This window comes from Dendropsophus ebraccatus, chromosome 14, assembly GCF_027789765.1.
Source record: "Dendropsophus ebraccatus isolate aDenEbr1 chromosome 14, aDenEbr1.pat, whole genome shotgun sequence".
Classification (NCBI taxonomy): Eukaryota; Metazoa; Chordata; class Amphibia; order Anura; family Hylidae; genus Dendropsophus; species Dendropsophus ebraccatus.
In genome coordinates, this window is record NC_091467.1 from 31,613,970 (window position 1) to 31,638,135 (window position 24,166).

The 24,166-nt window shown below is 43.3% G+C and overlaps 1 long non-coding RNA gene across 1 annotated transcript in view; it reads left to right on the plus strand.

Annotated features, from left to right (window-relative positions):
* LOC138772215 (uncharacterized) overlaps positions 1-24,166 on the plus strand; it is a 116,728-nt gene that overhangs the window by 61,602 nt on the left and 30,960 nt on the right. The window contains exon 2 of the long non-coding RNA XR_011359723.1: positions 21,836-21,910. This is a non-coding gene — a long non-coding RNA (uncharacterized lncRNA). The remainder of the gene's footprint in view (positions 1-21,835; positions 21,911-24,166) is intronic.

The following is a 24,166-nucleotide window of genomic DNA, read 5'->3' on the forward strand; positions in this document are numbered from 1 at the left end:
GGGAGATCCCCGAGTTTCTGTATGATTTTCGTGATGTTTTTGATGAAAAATCGGTGGATGAACTACCCCCTCATCGTCCATACGATTGTGCTATCGATTTGGTTCCTGAATCTAAATACCCGAAAGGGCGTATCTTTAATTTGTCTAGACCAGAAAGGGAAGCTATGCGGGATTATATTAAGGAAAGCTTACATAAGGGTCACATCCGTCCCTCCTGTTCTCCCCTTGGGGCCGGATTTTTCTTCGTAGGCAAAAAAGATGGTGGATTACGTCCCTGCATTGATTATCGGGAGCTAAATAAAATCACCATTAAGAATCAACACCCGCTCCCTTTGATTCCAGATTTGTTTGATCAGATTGTGGGGGCCCGGTGGTTTTCTAAGATCGACCTCCGGGGGGCCTATAATTTGATTCGAATAAGGGAGGGTGACGAGTGGAAAACTGAATTCAATACCCCCGAGGGACACTTTGAATACCTAGTCATGCCCTTCGGGTTGTGTAATGCGCCTGCAGTTTTCCAACGCTTCGTCAATGATGTGTTTCGTGAGTACCTGGGTCGTTTTGTAGTGGTGTACTTGGACGATATCTTGGTTTTTTCTCCAGATTGGTCTTCACATGTCAATCATGTTCGCAGAGTTATGGAATTGTTAAGACACAATCAGTTATTTGCGAAGTTGTCGAAGTGCCAGTTTGGTGTTCAGGAGGTCTCTTTTCTGGGATATAAAATCACCCCTAGTTCTTTTGGTATGGATCCCCTTAAGGTGGCAGCTATTGAAAAGTGGGAACGCCCCAGGAATCTTAAAGCTCTTCAAAGATTTCTGGGTTTTGCCAACTACTACAGAAAATTTATTAAAGGATTCTCAGTAATTGCTAAACCCTTAACTGATCTCACCAGAAGGGGTTCCGATATGGATAACTGGACTCCTGAAGCCATTCTGGCCTTCGACAAACTCAAGACATGTTTTTCTGTCGCTCCGGTGTTGATTCAACCTAACTTTGAATTACCTTTTATTGTTGAGGTAGATGCATCAGAGGTGAGTGTAGGGGCTGTCCTCTCACAAGGTCCCGTAACACTCACTAACCTCCGACCCGTTGCCTACTTCTCTAGAAAGTTCTCCAAGACCGAATGCAACTATGACATTGGCAATAGAGAGCTCCTTGCCATTAAGTGGGCATTTGATGAGTGGAGACATTTTTTAGAGGGGGCTAAACACAAAATTAAGGTTCTTACCGATCATAAAAACCTTGTTTATTTAGATAAAGCCAAGCGCCTTACTCCACGGCAAGCCAGATGGGCATTGTTTTTTGCACGGTTTGATTTTGAAATCACCTTCAGACCAGGTTCCAAGAATGTAAAGGCAGATGCTTTATCTCGTAGTTTCAGTGTTAAAGAGGTCCCTGTAAGAGAATCCGAAACCATCTTATCTCCTGGGGTGGTGGTGGCAATTCTGCAGCCCGATCTGGCTGCTCAGGTGGTTCAGTCTCAGTCCATGGCGCCTAGAAACACCCCGGAAAATAAACTATTTGTTCCCCCTAATCTTCGGTTGAAAGTGTTGGAAGAAACACATTGTTCAGTACTGGCAGGTCATCCAGGTATTGCTGGTACCAAATATCTACTGTCTCGTCATTATTGGTGGCCATCCTGGGCTACGGATACTAAACTGTTTGTAGAAGCTTGTGAGATTTGCGCCAGGTCCAAGGTTCCTCGCAGGTTACCGGAGGGACTTCTTCAACCCCTGCCTCTGCCTGCTAGACCTTGGACCCACATCTCCATGGATTTTATAACTGATTTACCACCCTCTAAGGGTAAAACAGTGATTTGGGTGGTTGTTGACAGGTTCTCGAAGATGTGTCATTTAATTCCTCTCAACAAACTTCCCAATGCTCGTACTTTGGCCTCTCTTTTTATTAGTCATGTCTTACGGTTGCATGGGGTACCAGAGAATATCGTGTCTGACCGGGGAGTACAGTTTATATCTAGATTCTGGAAAGAGTTTTGTGGTCGCCTAGGTATATCTTTGTCATTTTCTTCAGCCTTTCATCCACAATCCAATGGACAAACGGAGAGGGTAAATCAGTCACTGGAGCAATTCTTAAGGTGTTTCGTTGCAGGCTCACAGGAGAAATGGAGAGAATACTTACCATTGGCTGAATTTGCCCTGAACAATCGTGAAAGTCAGTCTCTCAAAATGTCGCCGTTCTTTTGTAATTTTGGGTTTAATCCTCGTTGTTCTTCTGTACATGCGTCCGAATCCACTAATCCATCCGCCGAAAGAATTTACAGAAAACTGTGCACAGTTTGGGCCCAGGCTCTGCAGAACCTGGTTAAAGCTCAAGAGAATTGTAAAAAACAATCTAATAAAAGACGCATATCTGGCCCTGAGTACAGGGTAGGTGACAAGGTGTGGCTCTCCACTAGAAATTTGAAATTAAAGACACCATCTGGTAAATTGTCTCCAAAATACATTGGTCCTTATCCTATAGTAGAAATCATAAATCCAGTTTCATTTAAGCTGCTGTTGCCTAGGAGTCTTAGAATTCACGATGTTTTTCATAAATCTCTATTGAAAAAATTTGTTAATCCAGTGATTCCGTCTGCTCCTCCCGCTCCGTTGGTCATTCAAGGTGAACTGGAATATGAGGTGGAGAGAATTCTGGATTCTCGTCGGGTTCAGAGTTCTTTGCAATATTTAGTTCATTGGAAAGGATTTGGACCAGAGGAGCGCACTTGGGTAGCTAGTAGAGATTTGCATGCATCACGTCTAGTTAGACAGTTTCATCTGCAAAATCCATCTAAGCCTGGTCCCTTAGGTAGAGGTCCGGAGGCCCCTCCTGAAGGGGGGGGTAATGTCAGTAACTTACCTGACCGCGCTCCAGCGTCGTCTGGTCCGGCTGGAGCGCAGCGCCGCCCTCCTCGGCCGAGCCGGGTGACGTCACGGAGACCCGACGGCGTCCCTAGTAACCAGGGAAGCCGCGGGTCTCGCGTTAGTGTACGTCGCCCGGCCAAGCAGCTGAGTGCTGTTGAGCTCAGGCTGAGTGACGGATCTCTCTGCCACTCAGCCTGCAGCGCACCAGCTGCTATGTGTCTGGATTCAGGAGGCCGGACCAATCAGTCTTTGGTCCGGGCTCCTGATCCAGTATAAAGTGTTTTCAGTGTCAGCCTCTAATCGCTGGCTATTAGTTGTTTCTGATCCCAGCTCCCCAGTCCCTTGTATTCTGTCCTATCCTTTTCCATTTTGTCTTGCCTGGATTCTGACCTTTTTGCCTGTCCCCTGACTCTCCGCTCGGTTCTGATTTTGTACTGCGTTGCTCGTTTGGTTCCTGACTCGGCTAGTTGACTCTCCGCATTTTGTTTGTCTGTCTGTCTGCGTTTTATGTTCTGCACGTATACAGCATAGGGATTGTCTTCGTGGTTGTCCGCGACCGCCTAGGGTCGACTGAGGCAAGTAGGCAGGTGACAGTGGGTGGGGTCAGATTTAGGGCCCACTGTCGAGTGTCTTGTCTTCACCTGCCGATCGTGACAGAACCAGATTTTATTTGTGATAAAGAGACTCTGTGATTCCTCCTCAAGCATCAACACAACACACACTCCTTGGGTCATCTCCTCTTTCTATGGGTGGCAGTGCCAATAGTCTGGGTGGGTCACTATTCCACTCCGAACCACCGTGATAAGTACCCAAGAGACCCCGCAACAACCCAGCAGGACACTGTCCACAGGGGAAATAAGGTATAGCCGACCCTTTAAAATAAAAGCAGGTATGCCACCATACCTGTGTGTCCAACCGACATGGATGACATAATACCACTGGCTTTGGCTGTATCTCAGCCAACCACCATAGAACTGGCGTCACACCACCATCTGGCAAGTGACCGTCTGTGTCGCCTCCACACTGGGGGTGTACCACACCACAACATGGATACCTTTTCTTCTGCCTCCCGACTTCCCTATATAACAATCCCCTTAAAAACGCCTTAGCAGTGTCCCATACTATACTTGGGCTAGCTGTTCCATTGTTAATCTCAAAGAACTCTGCAAGTTCGTTCTTAACCTGTTCATGTGTCGTTAATAATTTTAACCAATGCTGGTTACATTTAAATTCTCTAATCCTCCCTCTGGGACTGTCCAACTTTAACTCAACCCTAACCAATACGTGATCGGATACACTTCTGCTTTTGTGTACCACTTTGACTATCTTCATCATAGCAAAGTCATTTACTAGGGCCAAATTGATCCTAGAAAGGACCTTAGCTCGTAAATTCCTGGCTCTGCGGGTTTAACTGCCTCCAAGCATCCTTCCGCCCATACTCATTCATTATCTTAACCAATGAGGATCCAGTCTGACCATACAACCTTGGTTGTTCTCTTTTACGATCTTGTACTTCATCTACCACCGCATTAAGGTCACCCTAACACACCATACAGTTCTCGAATTTCTGCGCAAACTGGTAACACTCCACCAACACCTCACTAGCAAGGGGGGAATATACCTAAACACCAGGACTATATTCTGTTTATCAAGCTCCGCGTACATAACAATAATTCTACCTCTTGGATCAAGCCTAAATTAATGCGGCTTGAATTTGACATTCTGATGCACCAGCACACTGACCCCTCCTGCATATGCTGAAAAAGTAGAATGATATTGGTATGTCACCCATCCACGCGGTAATACTTTAGCCTGTTCTGAATCTATGGGTACTATTACACGGAACGATAATTGGCCGATTCAGCCGATTCGGCCGATAATCGCTCCGTGTAATAAATATAACGATCAGCCGATGACAACGATCATCGGCTGATCGCTGATAGCTGATATAGGTTAGAACCTATAATTGTCGGGTGCCAACCGCTCACCGCTACGTGTAATAGCGGTGCGCTGCTGGCGACTGACGATATACTTTACCTATCCACGCTCCAGGGCTGCTCCTGCAGTCTGCTTCTCCCCGGGTCCCGCGCGCCCTAGCTTCACAGCGGCTTGTCAGCTGACAGGCCGCTCAGCCAATTAGCCTGTGATTGGCTGAGCGGCCTGTTAGCTGACAGGCCACTCTGAAGCTAGAGCGCGCGGGACCCGGGGAAAAGTGGACCGCAGGAGCAGCCCTGGAGCAAGGTAAAGTAAATAGTTTAAGCAAGGGCTGCAAAAACATCGGTAACAATGTCCCTGTAGCCCTGTTAAATGATTATCAGGCCGTTTATCAGGCTGATTATCTAGCAGATCGGCGCTTGTTTACAGGTATTATCGGGTCCCAATCGGCCCATGTAATACCACCCTAAGTGGGTCTCGAGTAAGCACTCTATAGCAGGTAAAAATATTTCTATAGATATTGCAAACCTCTTTAACCTATCCTTATTCCCTCTCAGATTCCACACTAATATTCTCACCATTTTAAAGTTTGTGTATCACTATATAGGCAAGATATGGACTGAGAGAGGGAAAGAGAGGTGAAGAGAAACAGACAACCACAACATAAAAAAGGAGCACAACTACTTTTGCATGTAATAGTCCCCTAGGGGGACTTAAAAAGTGTAAACAAATTAAAAAAAAAAAAAGTCAAAACCCCTCCCTAAATAAAAGTTTAAATCACTCCCCTTTCCATTTTACAAATAAAAATAATAATAAAAAATAGAAAAAAACAAACAAACATTTGATATCGTAGTGGGCAGAATTGTCTGATCTATTAAAATATAACAATACAGTTTCTGCATGGAGAACAGTGCAGTGAAAAATTTAAAAACCAAACACCAGGATGCAGATCTTTTTTCCTCCTAATATATAATAAAAATGAATTAAAAGCAATCAACACCGATGTGTTTCCAATAAAAACTATAGATCATGGTGCAAAAAAATAAAAAATAAAAAATTAGCCCCCAACCAGCCCTATAGGTGGGAAAATAAAAATGTTCTGTTTCTTAGAAGTTGAGGAGGAGAACATTGCTTCATTGCAACCTAGAGTAGTGAGATTACATCAGGTCACTATACCTGTTCATTTCTTATGAAGGAAGAAGCTAGTTGGATTTTAAAATGCGTAGTAATTTGTCTTTTTTAAATACATTTTATTAGTTTCATGCTACACTGTTCTCCTGTGTGTCACCTGCACTTCATACACCTGTGCTTTTTGGAGTGGAGGATTATGTTCTTTTACTGCAGGGGTGGGGAACTTTCAGCTCTCCTGCCGTTGCAAAACTACAATAGTAGCTTTGCAACAGCTGGAGGGCCAAAGGTTCCCCATCCTTGCTTAAGTGTATTAACTTGAAGGAAAGAAATTTTTTATATATATATATATATATATATATATATATATATATATTATATTATATATAAATTTTTTCATTTTTTGCTTCTGAGCATTAAACATAAATTAATTGTATGTTACTCCGTTTGTATTTCATCTCTTTGCTGGAACTAGACCAAATACCTCCAAACAAACAACTGCAGATAGCAATGAGTGATTAGATGATCAGTGTACAATGCAATTACACAAGACTACCAAAGTATCGACAATTACTCTGCTCCTTAAATCATTCTGAAAGCAATTTCATGGCTGAAAAACTTTGAAAAATGAACATTAAAAAACTTGATATGATTGTGGTTTCATTAACGAATTTTAATTCACACCATGTTCTACATCGTGCTGCACTAAGAATAGCTTTCTAATGTGGCTATACACAGGTCAGTTGAAACTGCCGACCGGTCAAGCTGTTATAGTATTTTTCAATCCTTTTATTCTCATGGAAATAAGTCACCACTGGGGGATTATTGCATTTGTTTACTCTGGCTACATTCCACTGGTTTTGGCCATACATCAGGAATGGGGAAACTTCGGCCTTCCAGCTGTTGCAAAACTACAATTACCATCATGCCTGGACAGCCTTCAGCTTTGGCATGATGGGAATTGTAGTTTTGCAACAGCTGGAGGGCCAAAGGTTCCCCATCCCTGCCATACATCTTCCCATAGGTATCAGACAATGGTAAGGCTGTGGATACACAGTAATTTTGGCCAAGACAGGGGTCACGCTCAGACTCAAAAGGGGCCACAAGAGCAACCTGGTGAAATCCTTACAAGATGGATTTACTCATTAACTTACTGCTGCGACATATCGATTTTTCATCACGTGACCCGTCCCCTGTGCATCCCAGCCTAACTTCCCTCAACAAGCACAGAATAGCTGAGTGTATTCTCAATGGGTAGAGAAGAATAAGTTGCTGCCAGATCTCTCTGGCCAAGAGTTATCTCCCTTAACCCAGTCACGACCAAGGATGTAACTGTACATCCATATTTGCGGTTCATTGCCGCTTAGGAATATACAATTACATCCTTGGATACTATCAAACTACTCACTAAATATTGTCTAACATGAAACTTAAAAAATAAAAAAAATATTTTAATTATATAAAAAGTAGGGATGGTCCGAACAGAGTACGAACCCGAGCCCTCGGTAATGATTCCCGCTGTCTGCCCTCCGTGCAGCGGATGGATCCATCAGGAGGACCGCCTGGAAAACTGGGATACAGCCATAGCCATAGGCTGTATCTCAGTTTTCCAGGCGTTCCTCCCACTGGATCCGCCCGCTCCATGGAGCGGGCAGACAGCGGGAATCTGATGCAGAGCGTTCGGGTTCATACGAACCCGAACCTCGGCAGGTTCGGACCATCCCTAATAAAAACATATTGACAATTTAAACAGTCAACTGCTATAATGTACAAATCTAACCGGTCATATAAAGCTGAGCCCAAACTTTAAGATAAGTGAACAGGATACTAACTTTGTGCCAGTCTCAGCAGGACAGGTGCCCACAAGCTTTGTCCCCTACAACTTTCACAGATCCAAGGTCGTTCATTAAACTTATATCTTTGCAGTCGGATCTATGAAAGTTGTAGGAGGCAAACTTTATGGTCTAGATAAGGGATGTCAAACGCAAATACACAGTGGGCCGAAATTAAAAAATTTGACAAAGTCGCGGGCCAACCATGATATTTAATGAAGATTGCATGCAGCTTTCTGGCACTGTCAGAGCAGCGTGCGGCGTTTCTGGCACTGCCTATCCTAAAGTAATTTTCCCAACATGAAAATTACCCATTATATCCCTCAAGCAGTAGGTAATCCCATAATTGTGTCCAGGGGCGTAGCTAATGTCTCCTGGGCCCTGGTGCAAGAGGTCAACTTGGGCCCCCCCCCCCTTTCATATTATATATATATATATATATATATATATACACACACACTCCAAGACAGATATTACCAATAACACCAGCATATAGGAAGAGAAAATATTATCACCATATATATATTACCGCCATACTGTTACTGTACACTAAGACCAATATTGGCAATAATACGAGTATACAAGGGGCAAATATTACCGCCACACCACAACCCCTACCATCACCACCATATTGTTACTGACCAAATCCAGTATACTGAGACCAATAAAACACAGTACCAGATAACACGTAACAAATATTACCACCACATACTGACTAATACCACCACATACTGACTAACACCACCGCTGCTACTGAATAAGATTCACTGTGAACAGATCACTATCATCTCATTCAGTCATATAGAGGTGGACGCAGCTCCACACAGGTCGTATACACCATATACATTACAGTGCAGTTATATCAGGTGACTCACAGGGGACATCTTCTCTGATCGGAGTTCTTCCCTTTTAATTTTCTTCTTCTCCATCTGCCCTGGGCCGTTATGAGAACTTCTCCGAGCCACGATTCCATAGAATCTGCCAGACAGACATATTAGGCTCCTCACTCTGGCACCATCCTCATCTCTTTACACACTGCACATCTGTATTGGCTCCTTTACACCCTCATTTAGTGGGTAGCCCTGACACTATGTGACCCCCTTATAGTATATATATAGATGGCACCCACTGCATGTTGCCCCCTCTCTCCCCCACCCCTTATAGATGGCCCCCTCTTCTCCCCCCCTTCTCCCACCCTTATAGTTGGCCCCCTCCCCCCCTTAAAGATGGCCCCCCTTATAGATGGCCCCCACTGCATGTTGACCCCCTTATAGACGGCCCGCTCTCCCCCCTCCCCTTATAGATGACCCCCTCTCCCCCTATAGATGGCCCCCTCTCTCCCCCCTCCCCTTATAGATGGCCCCCTATTCCCCCCCCCTTATAGATTCCCCCCTCTCCCCCATTATAGATGGCCCCCTCTTCTCCACCCCTTATAGATGCCCCCCCTCATTATAGATTCCCTCCTCTCCCCCCCCTTATAGATGCCCCCCTCTCCCTCCATTATAGATGGCCCCCTCTTCTTCCCCCTTTATAGATGCCCCCTTCATTATAGATGGCCCCCTCTCCCCCCCCCCTTTCCTCTATGCTAAGCAGAATAAAAAAAAAAAACACACACACACACAAACTCACCTAACAACCCGCTCCCCCGGCGATCCTTTCCTTCTTCACGCTCCGTCTGATGCGCGGCTGCCGGTGGTGTCCCGTCCTTTCCCCGGCACTGCCGCCCATCAGTGAGCTCCCTGTACGCCGGGGCTGGGACTTCCGGGACAGGAAGCGTCTCTGATGTGCGCTTCCTGTGCCGGAAGTAAGGGCCCCGGGCGGCACAGGGAGGTCACTGATGTGCGGCGCTGCCGGGATAGGATGGGACACCCCTGGCAGCAGCGCATCAGCCATAGGTCCGGTTGAGCCCGCTCTTGTGACAGCAAGCAAAAAAAATGCTTGCGGTCACAAGAGTGATTTAAGGGGGAGCAGTGCAGTGGCAAGGGGGGGCCCTCGCCATCCCCCCCTCTTGTCAGGCCGCCACTGATTGTGCCCCATGTAGTAGCCACCCCAAATAGTGCCCCATATACTAGCCAGGCCTACTATTAGAGACCTACATAGTAGCCAGCCTTCCCAATAGTGTCCCATATAGTAGCCAGCCCTCCCAATAGTGTCTTATATAGAAGCCAGTCCCTAAAATAGTCTCTTATATAGTAGACAGCCCACCCCAATAGTCTCTTATGTAGAAGCCAGTCCTCAAGAATAGTCTCTAAAATAGAAGCCGGCCGCTAATGTAGTTGTTCATGACTGCCCCCTTAGCTTGGACTCACCCTTCCTGCGGCTCCAGAGGCTGCAGGAGGCGCCCGTCAGAGGATGCGTGCGATGACTTCACCACATTGTCAGCGTTGGGGCACTACTGAGATACTTCTAGGCCACGGGCTAAAAACTGCCTGCGGCCATATTATTATCTGCTGCAACATCAGGTGGGCCAAATTTAACACAGCAATGGAAAAGCATGGCGGGCCAAAAATAATGGCACCACGGGCCAGATTTCGCCCGCGGGCCAGAGTTTGACAGGACTGGTCTAGATAACTCAGATGTAATACAGCATATTACTTATGCATCTTGGTCAGTCAACTTTAGACACTACGGGAATCTTTTGGCCACAATTTCTTTTCAATATAAATCTTTAAATGTATAATGAATGCCGGACTAGCAAATAAAAGTATGAATAATAAATGAACTAAAGAGGAGAATGCTAAAGTTGGGTTAATCCTTTTATTGCCTTGGAAACACCATGAATAATTACTCACGTACTTCTCACCATATGACACTGTACACAACTATAAACCGCAGCTTCTTATCACCTTCTGTACTTGTCGACTTTTTATTGACAAAGGCGTACAGCTTAATACAGATAACTAAGAAAATCTTACAATATAGTTTATTGACAAAAAAAAACAACATTTGTTAATACAGATACTATACATCAGTGGAGGACTGGCTGGTTATAACAATCATTACTTTTTATTTAACTTTCTCTTTCACCCGCAGCACTGTTGTGTTAGGTGAAGTTTTAGGCCAATTCCATGTAGTTAATTTGCTGTGAAAATTTTCTACAGAAAATCCACAGGGAAATCAGCATGATACCAAATGAATCAGATGTAATTTTTTTTTAAGTGGACTTTTCTTCAAAAAAGGCCATTGTCCAAAATACAAAAACAAATCCAGCTCTTCTTTCCTTGTGCTCTTGTGGCAGGGCCTCCCCGGTTAGTCACTGCGCTTTGTACACCCACACGCCAAGATTGACATTTGACCCATGAGACTGCTACAGCCTAAATTGGCTGGAGTTGTCATATGTCAACACTGAAGTGAGGTGTACAGGGAGTGATGGTAGACTGGAGAAGAACTGCCATGCTTTATTTTATTTTAAACTTTTAACGAGACCAGGGTTAGGGGACCTGTGGCCCTTCAGCTGATGCAAAACTACAATTCCCCATCATACCTAGACAACCAAAGCTAAAGCTCTGACTGTCAAGGCATGATGGGAATTAGTTTAGCAGCAGCAGGAGGGCTGAAGGTTCCCCATCCCTGGGCTAAACGTACAGATTCTTCCATGGGTCCACAGCAAGATCTGTAGTAATTGGCTGTGATCTTTCCCATTAAAGTCACTTGGGAAAATCCTTGCTCCTTCCCCTGCAGAAATTGACATGCTAAGGATTACAAAGCCGGCACAGCAGGTCAGTTTCTACATTGAAGATTCTTCAAGTGTGTGAATAATATTCTAAAAATCTCATCCACTTTGCTGCTATGGTATTTTGCTGCAGATTTTCCAACTGCACATCCAGGTAGAAAATCCATAGAATTTCTATTCTGTTACCTTAGCCCTAAAGGATAGGTCTTTATTCCTTTGCGGCAGCAAGATACAGTTTCAAACTCCTGGTAACTCTGTAGTCCCCTGCGTTGAATCACTTGTTCTCCTGGTCTGTGGGGGTCCACGTGATGTTAAAGTTTTTTTTTGTTTGTTTTTAATGTGGACTCAACCATCAGTGCACCCACCGTAGATAAAAATTCCATCTAGAGTATGGATGTGGAAAAAAACCTTTTTTTTTCACCCGTTTTTGTTTACACATTGAGCTGTCTTATTGTCACTCAAAATGAAAGCCATATTTAGGTATTTTACTGAGTGTGAACATAACCTTAAAGGGGTTGGCTGGGATTTTTCAATAAACTAGCACTACATTAACTTCTGTGGGACTGTATGTTTTGCATACACTTCTATTTTTTATTTAGAGGAGTTATTGTGTTCTCAGGCTCAGTCACATGACCACTCTGCCTGTGTTTTCTTTACTTCCTGTGATGTCACGTTCCCTTTCAGTTTCCTGTTCCTGCCAGTGAGGGAACAGTGAGTCATCAGGTGGGTGGGGTTATGCAGCCCCACCCCTGTAGGAGGAGCTAACATCTGAAACTGCAGCAGTAAGGGCAGCAGGACATTGAGAGCAGGAGCTGATAGCCACATTTGGGGGTGAGGGGCACAGAGGTAACCATATTGTGGGGGGCACAGAGGTTAGCCATGTTGTGGGGGGCACAGAGGTTAGCCATGTTGCTTTGTAGAGTTGGAGTCCTGGGATAACAGCTGCATGTATGTCCCCCAATGTCTGCATGGATTTTAGCACACCAAAACATAGGGAGCTCCTTTGGGGGCAGGGACCAAGGTGAGTGACTACAATCTCTGTACAGCGCTGCAGAATAGGTTGGGGCTATATCAATAAAGGAACTATGGGGGTGATTTATCAAAACTTGTGCAGAGGAACAGGAAAAAAGTTGCCCATAGCAACCAGTCAGATTCTAGGTTTCATTTTTAGAGGCCTGTTTAAAAATGAAGAAAGCAATCTGATTGGTTGCTTTGGGCAACTACTCCCCTGTTCCTCTACACAGGCTTTGATAAACCTTCCCCTATATTGTTACTATTGTAGTGTAAAGCTGTACAGTATTAGGGCAGTGCTGCTTCTGTCTGTAATATGGAGAGGAGAGGAAGGATACTTCACCTCATATCAGTCACCATTCTATTTCAGAGGTAAACTTGTAACAGTATGCTGGCTTATTAAACCCCAACCCCACCAACACCTATAGGATGGCTACTGTAGTGTATATGTAATCCAGGACTACAACTCCTAACATGTACATGTGTGCTAATGTTTGTAGTCCTACAACAGAAGTTGATAATATAAGTAATTGGCAAACACTGAGCCGCCATGCTGCTCAATAGACACTTGTAGTAAGGCAGCAGTTTCCTGCCTATAGGTAGAGTGGGTGGAGCTAGATTCAGAGAGAAGGGGGTGGAGCTACAGGCCTGCAGCGCTGTGATGTCACTGCTGACCCCTGTGACCTGGAAGTTCCCTATGTAAACAAACACTAATCCAAATAGCAGCAAAAGGGGAGAAGGCCCAAGGGCACAGAGGGGAAAAAAATGTTAGAAGAAGCAACTAAGGGAAATGAACAGTTTATAAAATTATTCTCTTTTCTAAGAAAAAAAATTTTTGCCAACAATTTACGCTGTTTTTGGAAAAAAGAAAAAATGCTCTTAAAGGGTTAAAGCACCCACTTGAAATCTACATTCTAATTCTAATTTTAGCCTATGAGACATTGTGCGGATATAAAAACCCTTTAGTAACGCTTTATAAATAGACACTAATGATCTGTGAACCATATTATCAGGTCATCCTTCACAAGTTCATTGTAACAATTGGAAGGTGCATACAGAACTGAGCCCCGGCTCCTGCTCTATGGCTGATCCACTGCAATGGTGACAGCCACTCGGCACCCTTTTCTCTGTCATCTACTCAGCCGTAAGATTTCAACCACATCATCAGTCTGCCCCTGACTGACTCCAATGTAAATGTGCTGATTCAATGTAGAGAGGAAAACACAAAACACTTCTCACAGCAGTACAAAGCCAAAGGATCAGACACAGAACTCCATATACATATACTGTAGTACTTGCTCCTTATGTTCTTGCCCAAAAATGTGTCAGACTTTTTGTGTAAAATCTTAGGTGCATAAGTCTAGATTAGAGATGAGCGAACCTGGAGCATGCTCGAGTCGATCCAAACCCGAACTTTCGGCATTTGATTAGCGGCGGCTGCTGAAGTTGGATAAAGCCCTAAGGCTATGTGGAAAACATGGATATAGTCATTGGCTGTATCCATGTTTTCCAAACAACCTTAGAGCTTTATCCAAGTTCAGCAGCCCCCGCTAATCAAATACTGAACGCTCGGGTTCAGATCGACTCGAACCCGATTCGCTCATCTCTAGTCTACATCTCTTTCCATGAACCTTTTATTGGTTATCCAGAGAGCAGAATAGGTCCCACCTCTTCTGCTCCCCAGTGCTCCCTTCCTCCCTCTGACCACCTTTGCTTACAACTTCCGCAGATGAGAGGAGGGCAAGGGCATGTAGCAGGCAATGATCAAGAGCTGCTCACTGTTACAGATGTGGCAGTAACATCAGACAGCAATTGGACACTGCAGGCAGGCATGGTTTTGCCCGCATGCAGTGTCTGCAATAGCCGCAACACGCTTCTGCCTCCTTCTCACCTCAGCAGAGATGGTCATAGGGAGGAGGTGGAGCACCACAGCAGAAGGGGTAGGATATTTTCTGCTCTCCGGATAACCCCTTTAATATTGTGTAGTTTTATGTATTGAACCCAGTTTTTTAACTTGTGATGGCCACTTCCATCACAATGATTCTTTAACATTTGAACAAGAGATGTGTCACTATAATATGTAATTAGAAGGGAAGCTGTCACTACTTTCATGATGCCTAAACCCCAAGTCATAAGGATGGCCACAGAAAGTTTTGTCCCCACCCCACTAACCTTGATTGATCTTTTTTTGTTTGGACATAAGAAAAGTTTAAATAAGTCTAGCAGGGCGGGGTGAAGCTGTCCAATGACTTAAAGGGGTTATCCAGTTAAAATCTTTTCTTTCATTTTAACTGATATCAGAAAGTTATATAGATTTGTAGTTTACTTCTATTAAAAAACCTCGTCTTCCCATACTTATTAGCTACTATATGCCATGCAGGAAATGTTGTTTTGTTTCCAGTCTGACACACTGCTCTCTGCTGACATCTCTGGCCGAAACAGGAACTCTGTCTTAGTTTTCAATGAATCCCCATAGAAAACCTCTCCTGCTCTTGACAGTTCCTGTCTCGGCCAGAGATGTCAACAGAGAGCACTGTGTCAGACAGAAAATAAAACAATTCCTACATGAGCTAAGTATGGGAAGACTTGATATTTTTTTAATAGAAGTAAATTACAAATCTATATAACTTTCTGATAGTTGATATGAAAGAAGAAGATTTTCGCTGGACAACACCTTTAAGGTCTTTTTACATTTTCAACGAGTGCTGATTAGCAAGATCAGTGCTCATTTGCAGTATCTTTACACAGCACAACAAATCAAACGGCCGGGCGGCACGGACAATCTATGTATCGCTCATGCAGCCATGGAATCTAACAGCATCCTCTTGTACTGCTCTCCCGTCCTCTGGCTGTCAATCATTCTGGGGGAGGCAATGGTGTGAAGTTGCAGCAGCGGCCGGTGGACTGCAGAGATGGAGAAGAGGATGCTAGATCACAAGCAGCGCAGAAAGTAACTATACACTGCTTGTGATCATCTGGTAACTGACAGCATAGACATATACATATCTGTGCTGTCAGTTTCCCTTTATCAATCACACATAACCCTGTTTACAAGGCAAGATGTCTGATAATACATTTTAAAGCTTACTCAAAACGCACGATCAGACGAAGATTGAGCATTTTCACACTCCTTGGCTGATCGGCCCATGTAAAAGGCCCTTTATGATGCACATTATTTTTCCCTTTGAAAGGGTCATAATGTTTCCATACTTGATCGGCATGCAGTTGCTTCGGCCGCAGGAAGTTTGGGAAACCATGGATACAACCATTCCAGATTGGTTCCGTGCATTAGCAGTGTTCTGAATCTATAAGGCTTGTGCACAGAACTGACCAGGTGTGGTTGCATCCATATTTACCCAAACTTCTGGCGGCAGGAGCAATGGCATGATGATCAGGTGAGGAAACATTATGACAGGTACGCTTTAAAAGTCAATCCACAAATTACTGCAGAGAGGATTTTCTTTAAAGGGGAACTCCGGATAAGAAAAATGTGTTTTCTAAAAGTACATTAAAAGTTAAATGTGTGTCTATACAATGTATTACCGTATCTGTGCGGTTCTGCCACACTGGTAGCTGAAAATAAATGGCCCCTGTGCAAATCCACATTGTCTCCTGCTCCTTCTGCTATCCCCCCTTAGGAGACAAATCTTCCATGCCTGTGTCTCATATTGTGTGTGTTTGCTGAGATCAGGCTGATGATGCAGACAGGGGGCAGGGCGTGATCTCCCAGGAGGCTTGGCTGGATCCCCCAATCCAGTGATTTACCATCTCTGATCGGCCAGAGGCAGCTGTTGCACTGATTCCTTTAATTGTGCAGTGAAATTAGGGCTGTGTTCACACATGGAGTGCCATTGCAGTACTGCAGCGTAGTCACAAAAATGATGCAGTAACACAAGTAAATGATGCCAAATAGCAGAGAGGATCAGAGCCTTATTGTGGTGCTCAACTTCAAAGATAACAGATGCTTGATCATAATATGTGCGCAGAAAGGAAAAGAAAAAAAAGTTAAAAAGTTCTTTAGTTTATTCCAATATTAGCGGTATATTACAGGTAGAGAATACAGTGTGCTGTGTAGTGTTACAGGTAGAGAATACAGGGTTCTGTGCAGGTGGGACCACAATTAAATCATAAATTACTGCAAATAATTCAGTAACACAATGAAACCGCAATGTGTGAACACAGCCTAGATGTTCTGCAACAGCTTTGGGCAGGGAATAGGCAGGGTGGAGGACTGTGATGAACAGCTGAGGGAAAGCATTGCATTCTGGAACCTGTAGTACTGAGTACAACTGCTTAACCAGGAAGTGCAGAAACACAAAACAGAACACCCCCCCTTCCCCCCAAAGAAAACAAAAACAAATGGATTTTGGTAGTTTCAAAACTGGAATAGATAGGTAAGTAATGCTTTATGCTTTTGCAGAAGTTTCATTTTTTTTAACCTCTTACCTGGAGTTCCCCTTTAAATTAAATCAAAGATTATATTAAATATTTAAGAGTTTTTTTGTAACATTTATTCAAATTTCCCTTACTCCATTTTAAAATCATAACATTTTGCAGTTTTCATTCTTGCCACTAGACCTAAGTGCCCTTTTACATGGCCTGATGTAGCGCTACAAATGCTACATCATTTGCAGGGCTCAATCAATCGAGCATCATCTTAATTTCATGATTGTTGCCCATGACAGAACAAGGGGGCATAATGTGAGTTTAGCTGGGGAAAAAAAGCTAATTTAGTAAAATAGTTTTTTTTTAATTTTTAAAAGAGTGGGCAGACTAGATACACACATTGTAACAAAAACAAATACTGCTTAAAAAAAAAAAATCCTTGAGTTAAAAAATTTTTTTGTAACAGAATCATTCCTTATTTAATTTTAATTTTAATTTTATTTTTTTTTTGCAGTTCCAGACAGAGTGCAGCTCTCTTTTATAGCTGTTAACCTGCCAATGGTCATATGGGCACAGTGGCATCGGCGAGCTGATCACCTTGATGTAATAATATATCAAGGTGACTTAAATACTGAAAGCCCCAAGTCTGGACTCACACTATACTCCACTAAAAACACCAAAATTGGCCAATACCTATGTTGTGTGTCTCTGGAAGAAAGTGGCCGTGTTTTGTAGTGCTGGATAACCCCCTTTAACACCTTCTTAAAGGGGTTGTCCACGCACAGAAAAAAAATGGCTGCTTTCTTCCAGAAACAGCACTGCTCTTGTCCTCAGTTCAGGTGTAGTTTTGCAGTTCTGTTTCATTGAAGTGAATGGAGCTGAATTGTACCACCACACACAACTTGAATACAGGGTGGCACTGTTTTTGCAAAAAAGTAGCTGTGTTTCTCCCAATCCTGGACAACCCCTCTAATGTTAAGGTTATTCTCCCCGTGTAAATTCACACTTTCAGATTGCCATTTTATCTCATGAATGGGCTACTAGAATATCATATAGAGTAGTGGCGTACACACAACTGTATCTGTGTTAACTATATAAAGGACCTGCGTAAATCATCACAGAGAAACAAGAATCTGCTTAGCAGTATTCCCTGTAGACTTGCGTGTTGTAGTAGAATCCTGGTTACTAAAGAGCAATGGAAAGCGTTCTCCATGGGGACATTGTAATCATGAAGCGTCTCCCTGATGCTTTTCTTCTCCACTATTCGATTGTGAATCTGACTTCTTGGAGCAAAGGTCTTTGTTGGGATGGGAACAGTGATCACATAGGTTCTTTAAACAATCTGCAAGAGGAAATGGATAAAACCTGTCAATTTGTGTCATGGTATTTTGCATAATTTCTGTACAATTGACTTAAGGTATTCACATCAGCATGCAGTTTATGTATTCTGATTTAACATGTAGAATGTGAATCACTGAGAACAATTACCCCCCCCCCCCTCTCCCCCAGGGATTGCTTACTTATTCAGATCATTCAGATGCCATTGCAAAAGAATTAAATGTTGGGAGACACCAAGAGAACAGCTACTTACCCTTAAAAGAACTCCCCTAACGCAGGTCAGTTCCCATCTTCAAGATGATCACACGTACAGACCATTAACATTATACAGTGCGTAGTCCAGACTGTCTACATCCAGGCACCAGGCTATTTGGGATACAACTCTTACAATGATAGCAATAACAGGGGGTTTAGTTGTTGAGGGGGACACTTTAAATGGAATCTAAAACGAGTCTTTTTTTTCCACCTTAAATGAGGGCAGCATAAACTAGCGACAGAAATGTGGAACAGATCAGTGTACTACTTACATAATTTTGTTCAGCCGTTCTTCTAATATGTAGGAGAATAGGATTCTTGCCACACCCCTCCCCCACCCTCCAGCTGCTGATACACAGCATGGATAGATAACTGCCAACCAGCAGCTGGTGGGCGGAGTTTTCTGCTTCTCATAAATATCCTGGACTACTTAGCTCATGCACAGAATGGAGAGGACAACTTATTGTCCATGTTATTCAGGAGGATATCTTCACATCATCTGCACAGAACAATGTAGGTGATACATTCTCATCGGCTTCTCAGTCACTATTTTATGCTAACCTTAGTGACAGTCTCTTTAAGCTGGGGTTATAGAGGACACATGATACAGTAGGTTGGTGGGCCCAGATGCAGGATAACGTGGACTATGCCCTCTTTATTATGGGCTGGTATCACAGATCAGTAGAAGGTTAGTCTGGTATTCTATATTCCGTACCAGTAACGGCAAACTCTATTCTTCCTAACAGAGGGCTTGCAGCAGTAAGAGTTTAAAGCAGCCCATCCATTATCTTGTCACTTGGGTCCTGTACTGTGAACGGGGAAATGGCAACTGGTTATAGCTCAGGGACCTCAGTTTTCTGTAACGTACATAGTGACGCCGCAATTTATTCGAACTGGACAGTTTTGAGGTTTACAAGGAAGTATATTTAGTGCCATTTGTCAATGCAGTAAGAGCACAGATCACACTAGTACGTGCTCACTCAATCTTGTAGCATGGGTGAAAAGCCTGTCTATACTATATATCTAAAAAGTGATGTAGAACCGAGCATGTGGGTGAATAAAACGGGAAGATTGAAGATGCAATACAGTAAGTGTATTGTATATGTAATATACATTTATGATACTCTAGACCAGAGGTGTCAAACTTAAATACACAGTGGGCCAAAATAAAAAATTGGACAAAGTCGTAGGCCAACCTTGATAATTATTGAAGCAGCGTGAATTGTTCCTGGCACTGTCAGTGGTGTGCATCTCCCAGCCCTGTGCATGATGATAAATGACATGATAAATTGCTATGACATGATTAAACCCCAACCCATATAATAGCCAATCCCCCAAAAATTGCCCCACATATTAGCCAGCCCTTCCAATAGTGCCCAAATAGTAGCCCTCCCTCCCAAGTTTCCCATATAGTAGCCAGCCCTCCCCAATAGTCTCATATAGTAGCCAGCCCTCCCCAGTAGTCTCATATAGTAGCCAGCCCTCCCCAGTAGTCTCATATAGTAGCCAGCCCTCCCCAGTAGTCTCATAGTAGCCAGCCCTCCCCAGTAGTCTCATATAGTAGCCAGCCCTCCCCAGTAGTCTCATATAGTAGCCAGCCCTCCCCATAGTCTCATATAGTAGCCAGCCCTCCCCAATAGACTCATAGTAGCCAGCCCTCCCCAGTAGTCTCATATAGTAGCCAGCCCTCCCCATAGTCTTATATAGTAACCAGCCCTCCCCAGTAGTCTCATATAGTAGCCAGCCCTCCCCAGTAGTCTCATATAGTAGCCAGCCCTCCCCCATAGTCTCTTATATAGTAGCCAGCCCTCCCCAGTAGTCTCATATAGTAGCCAGCCTTCCCCAGTAGTCTCATAGTAGCCAGCCCTCCCCAACAATCTCATCTAGAAGCCAGCCCTCCCCAGTAGTCTCATATAGTAGCCAGCCCTCCCCATAGTCTCATATAGTAGCCAGCCCTCCCCATAGTCTCATATAGTAGCCAGCCCTCCCCAGTAGTCTCATATAGTAGCCAGCCTTCCCCCATTGTCTCTTCTATAGTAGCCATGGCGGGCCAGATGTAATGAAAACTCTGAATTGTCTGGCGGGCCAAAAATCATGGCACCACGGGCCAGATTTGGCCTGCGGGCCAGAGTTTGACATGACTGCTCTAGACTTTAAACTGCTTAAGTCATGGAGTAAAAATTTGTTAAGTGTACAAATGACTAGAAATGAGCAAATCTCAAGCACGCTGCATTTGATTACCAGTGGCTTCAAAAGTTGGATGCAGCCCTAAGGCCCCCTGAAAACATGGCTACAGCCATAGGCTATATCTTTTCCAGGGCTCCCTAGGGCTGCATCCAACAGTAGTCAAATTACGCATTTTTTTTTTTTTAGAGATAAGCGAATCTCAAGTACACTCAGACGTACGAGATTTGCTCATCTCTAAAATTTACATTTAGGGCAGGTCCACATTCACATAATACACACTGCAAAATGTACAATGAGGGCACTATTACATGGCAATTATTGTCCAAAAGAGGTGTGTAATAGGGCTAAAGATCAGTTAATGAATGAGTGACCTGCTGAATAATGATGAACCATCTTCTGCACATTTTTCTTTGCAATAGGGGATGTGCAGCAGGAAGGGGTTACATGAGTGATCAGGTAATTGACTCTTTGAGCCTCTGTTAATGAGAACTGTAAATGGGGACTCAGGGTTGTATATGTAAGCGAGTACCAATGATCTGGCGCATATTTAAATACTGCTAAATTTCACATGCTCCCCCATGCTGGCCATCCTATGGACAGAATCACCATGAGGTAGGACAGCACAACCTAAAGGAGGGCAGTGTGATTTTAGCTCTATGAGGTACACAGGAAGCTGCTGTCAGTAAGTGCAGCGAGTACACTTACTAATACTGTATATTGAACAATTTTACTTTAAAGTGGCCTATCCCTTTAATGTTTGCACAGGGGAAATTGCATTATTCGGTCTTTTGTGCTATACAATTAAGCGGCAATATCAAACAGGAACAGCTACGCTCACTATGATGCACTTTGATTTCTTTGAAATGCATCAGTATTTCAGAGAAAGGTTTTAAGATGAGCTAAGAACTGAATATACATTCAAAGGAGGCTCTCTACCTCTATAGACCTATCAATGAAGCTTAAAGACATGCGGAACAGTGGTGAAGCACTGCCTCCTTGACTATATACCTAGCTGATCCTTGAAACCTGGCACCATTTCAGAGAAATAATGGTTCATTGTGTTGAGGGCGATCATGTCATGCTGCCAGTGGGTCGGCTGACAAGTTCCCTCTTGACTATAGGGGTGTAAGGCAAAGTAACAGTATACTGCATCTTTTGGGGGGAGACACTTTTTTGTATATTAAAACACTGTAGTTTACAAGTTTTTTTTTTCTTTTCATCAGGAGAAGATGCTGCATAGATGTGGAAAAAGGTGGTTGCTGCATATAAGTTTGGATATATATTCTAGACCAGTCCAGGTGGGAAAAATAATATAACCAGATGCAGTATAAGGAAATCCTAGCATTTGATCATTTTCACATTCCATGAATTCAGTTTCTCCATTGACACTGGAGTATTATTTTTAGTATTATTTTTATCTAATATACCAAAGGACATAAGTAAAACAAAAGCAAGAATATGGTTTCAAAAGCAACTCTCACACTTGCCTTATAATAATTTGGATTAGAAATGAGCAAACCTCAAGTTCGGCTTTCTCCAAATCCAAACTCACAGAATTTGAATATTGGTGGCTGAAGAACTTGGATGCAGATTGGAACTAGGAAGTTCTGGAAGACATGCCATAGGTTGTATCCATGATTTGGAATTTGGCAGGATACGAATATGCTCAAGGTCCTCTCATCTCTAGTTTTGATAAATCTTTCTCTACATATCCCTGCTATTTGAACATTACTTTGTTAAAAGAAAAATGGTCAGAGAGGCAATGTCCATGACCACTAGTTACACACAATGTTTATTCCAGAATTGCTGATTTTACCTTGGTGTTTAATGTAAAGCGAACAGATCGCTACAGGTATTTGTTTTGTGTGGTTGGACAATACTATCACTTAGAATGGTAGGCAGCGCCACCTGCTGAGTTCCCTGACTGTTACCAAAATCCTTAAACTGTGACACTGTGTGTCTGACCCCTGAAAGTTACATTTGTGCAAACAGCAATAGGTTAGCCCTTTATAGACATTGATGTGTAGCAGGTCCTTTATCCTTCTTCTGGTTTTACCTATTGAGATTTCCATACAAATCCTATGGAAAGGTTTACCATTCTGGCACTATTCATTGTCTACATCTTAATATGACTGTAATTTACATGGCAAAGTCCATCAGAATGGGATTCATCCTTATTTAGCTCTCTACCCAAATACGGACCCCTGCTGTATGGTGTCCGTACAAACAGCAAAATTTTGACTTCAACTAAGGACTAGAATACTTATTAAAACGTGGTCTAACTGCACCAACATTTCATAGTTTGTGACTTTCATACAATTTTTTAACCTTGCATTTTCTTCTCTGTGCCAGTTTTTTTTGCGCAAAATTTATCAAGTTTAGAATAAAGATGAGTGAATCTCGGGCAGGCTCGGGTTTGTTCAAGACCTCTGCATTTGGTTACCAGTGGCTAAAGAAGTTGGATGCAGCGTCTGGCTGTATCCATGCTTTCCAGGCAGCCCTATGGCCATCGGTAATCAAATGCCAAGCGTTCAAGTTCAGACAAAGCCATGCATGCTTGAGATCCTTTTGTCTCTAGTTAAAGGGGTTATCCAGCGCTACAAAAACATGGCCACTTTCCCCCTACTGTTGTCTCCAGTTTGGGTGGGGTTTTAAAACTCAGTTCCATTGAAGTAAATGGAGCTTAATTGCAAACTGCACATGAAGTGAAAACAGTAGGGGGGAAAGTGGCCATGTTTTTGTAGCGCTGGATAACCCCTTTAAGAACTCAACTGAAAGGTTATCTGGTGCTCCCACATTTTTTACATGTTGCTCCCGTATAGGAAAATAATTATATGCATACCTATCTGCGCTCCCCTGGTGTCCTGATGTGGTTGCTAGTATCTCCCGCTATCTGTAGCCACAGTTACTTTCAATTACTTCCAGGACAAGCTCATCTTGTGAGTGACAGCCTGCTTGGCCACCCACTCACTGAGATGGGACAGCACAGCCCCCAGTGATTGGCTGACTGGGCTGTCACTCCCAAGATATGCACATCTCAGAAGTAAAGGCAGCTACAGACAGCGGGGACACCAGCAACTCTATCGGGACACACCGGGGGAGTGCGGAGAGATAAGCATATAATGTTTTTTTTTTTTTTTTTCCTATATGGAAGCAAGATTTAAAAAAAGTGGGAGCGCCGGACAACCCCTTTAAAACATAAATGTCACTCTTACTCTTTTGCTACAGATAAACAGGATTGTGGGCATGAACAATATTTTCTTAGATGGCTTTACTGTAATCAACTTGTCAGTTGTGGCCATAATGGAAAACATTTGCCATGTTTATATTTATAGGTGGAAAGATTATTGGTGTGGATAGGGGCCAACAACTAGCATAAAGGCATGATCATTCAGGTTTTATCTCAGAGACGCACCGACGTAGCAACGTTGACATTTTATGAAAAAGTTCTGAAACCTTTAGGAAGTCCAAGTAAATCCATTATTACCAAGAGTAAACCTTCTTAGTTATTTGCTACTGTCTCAAACAAATATACAGAACAAAATGAAGATTAA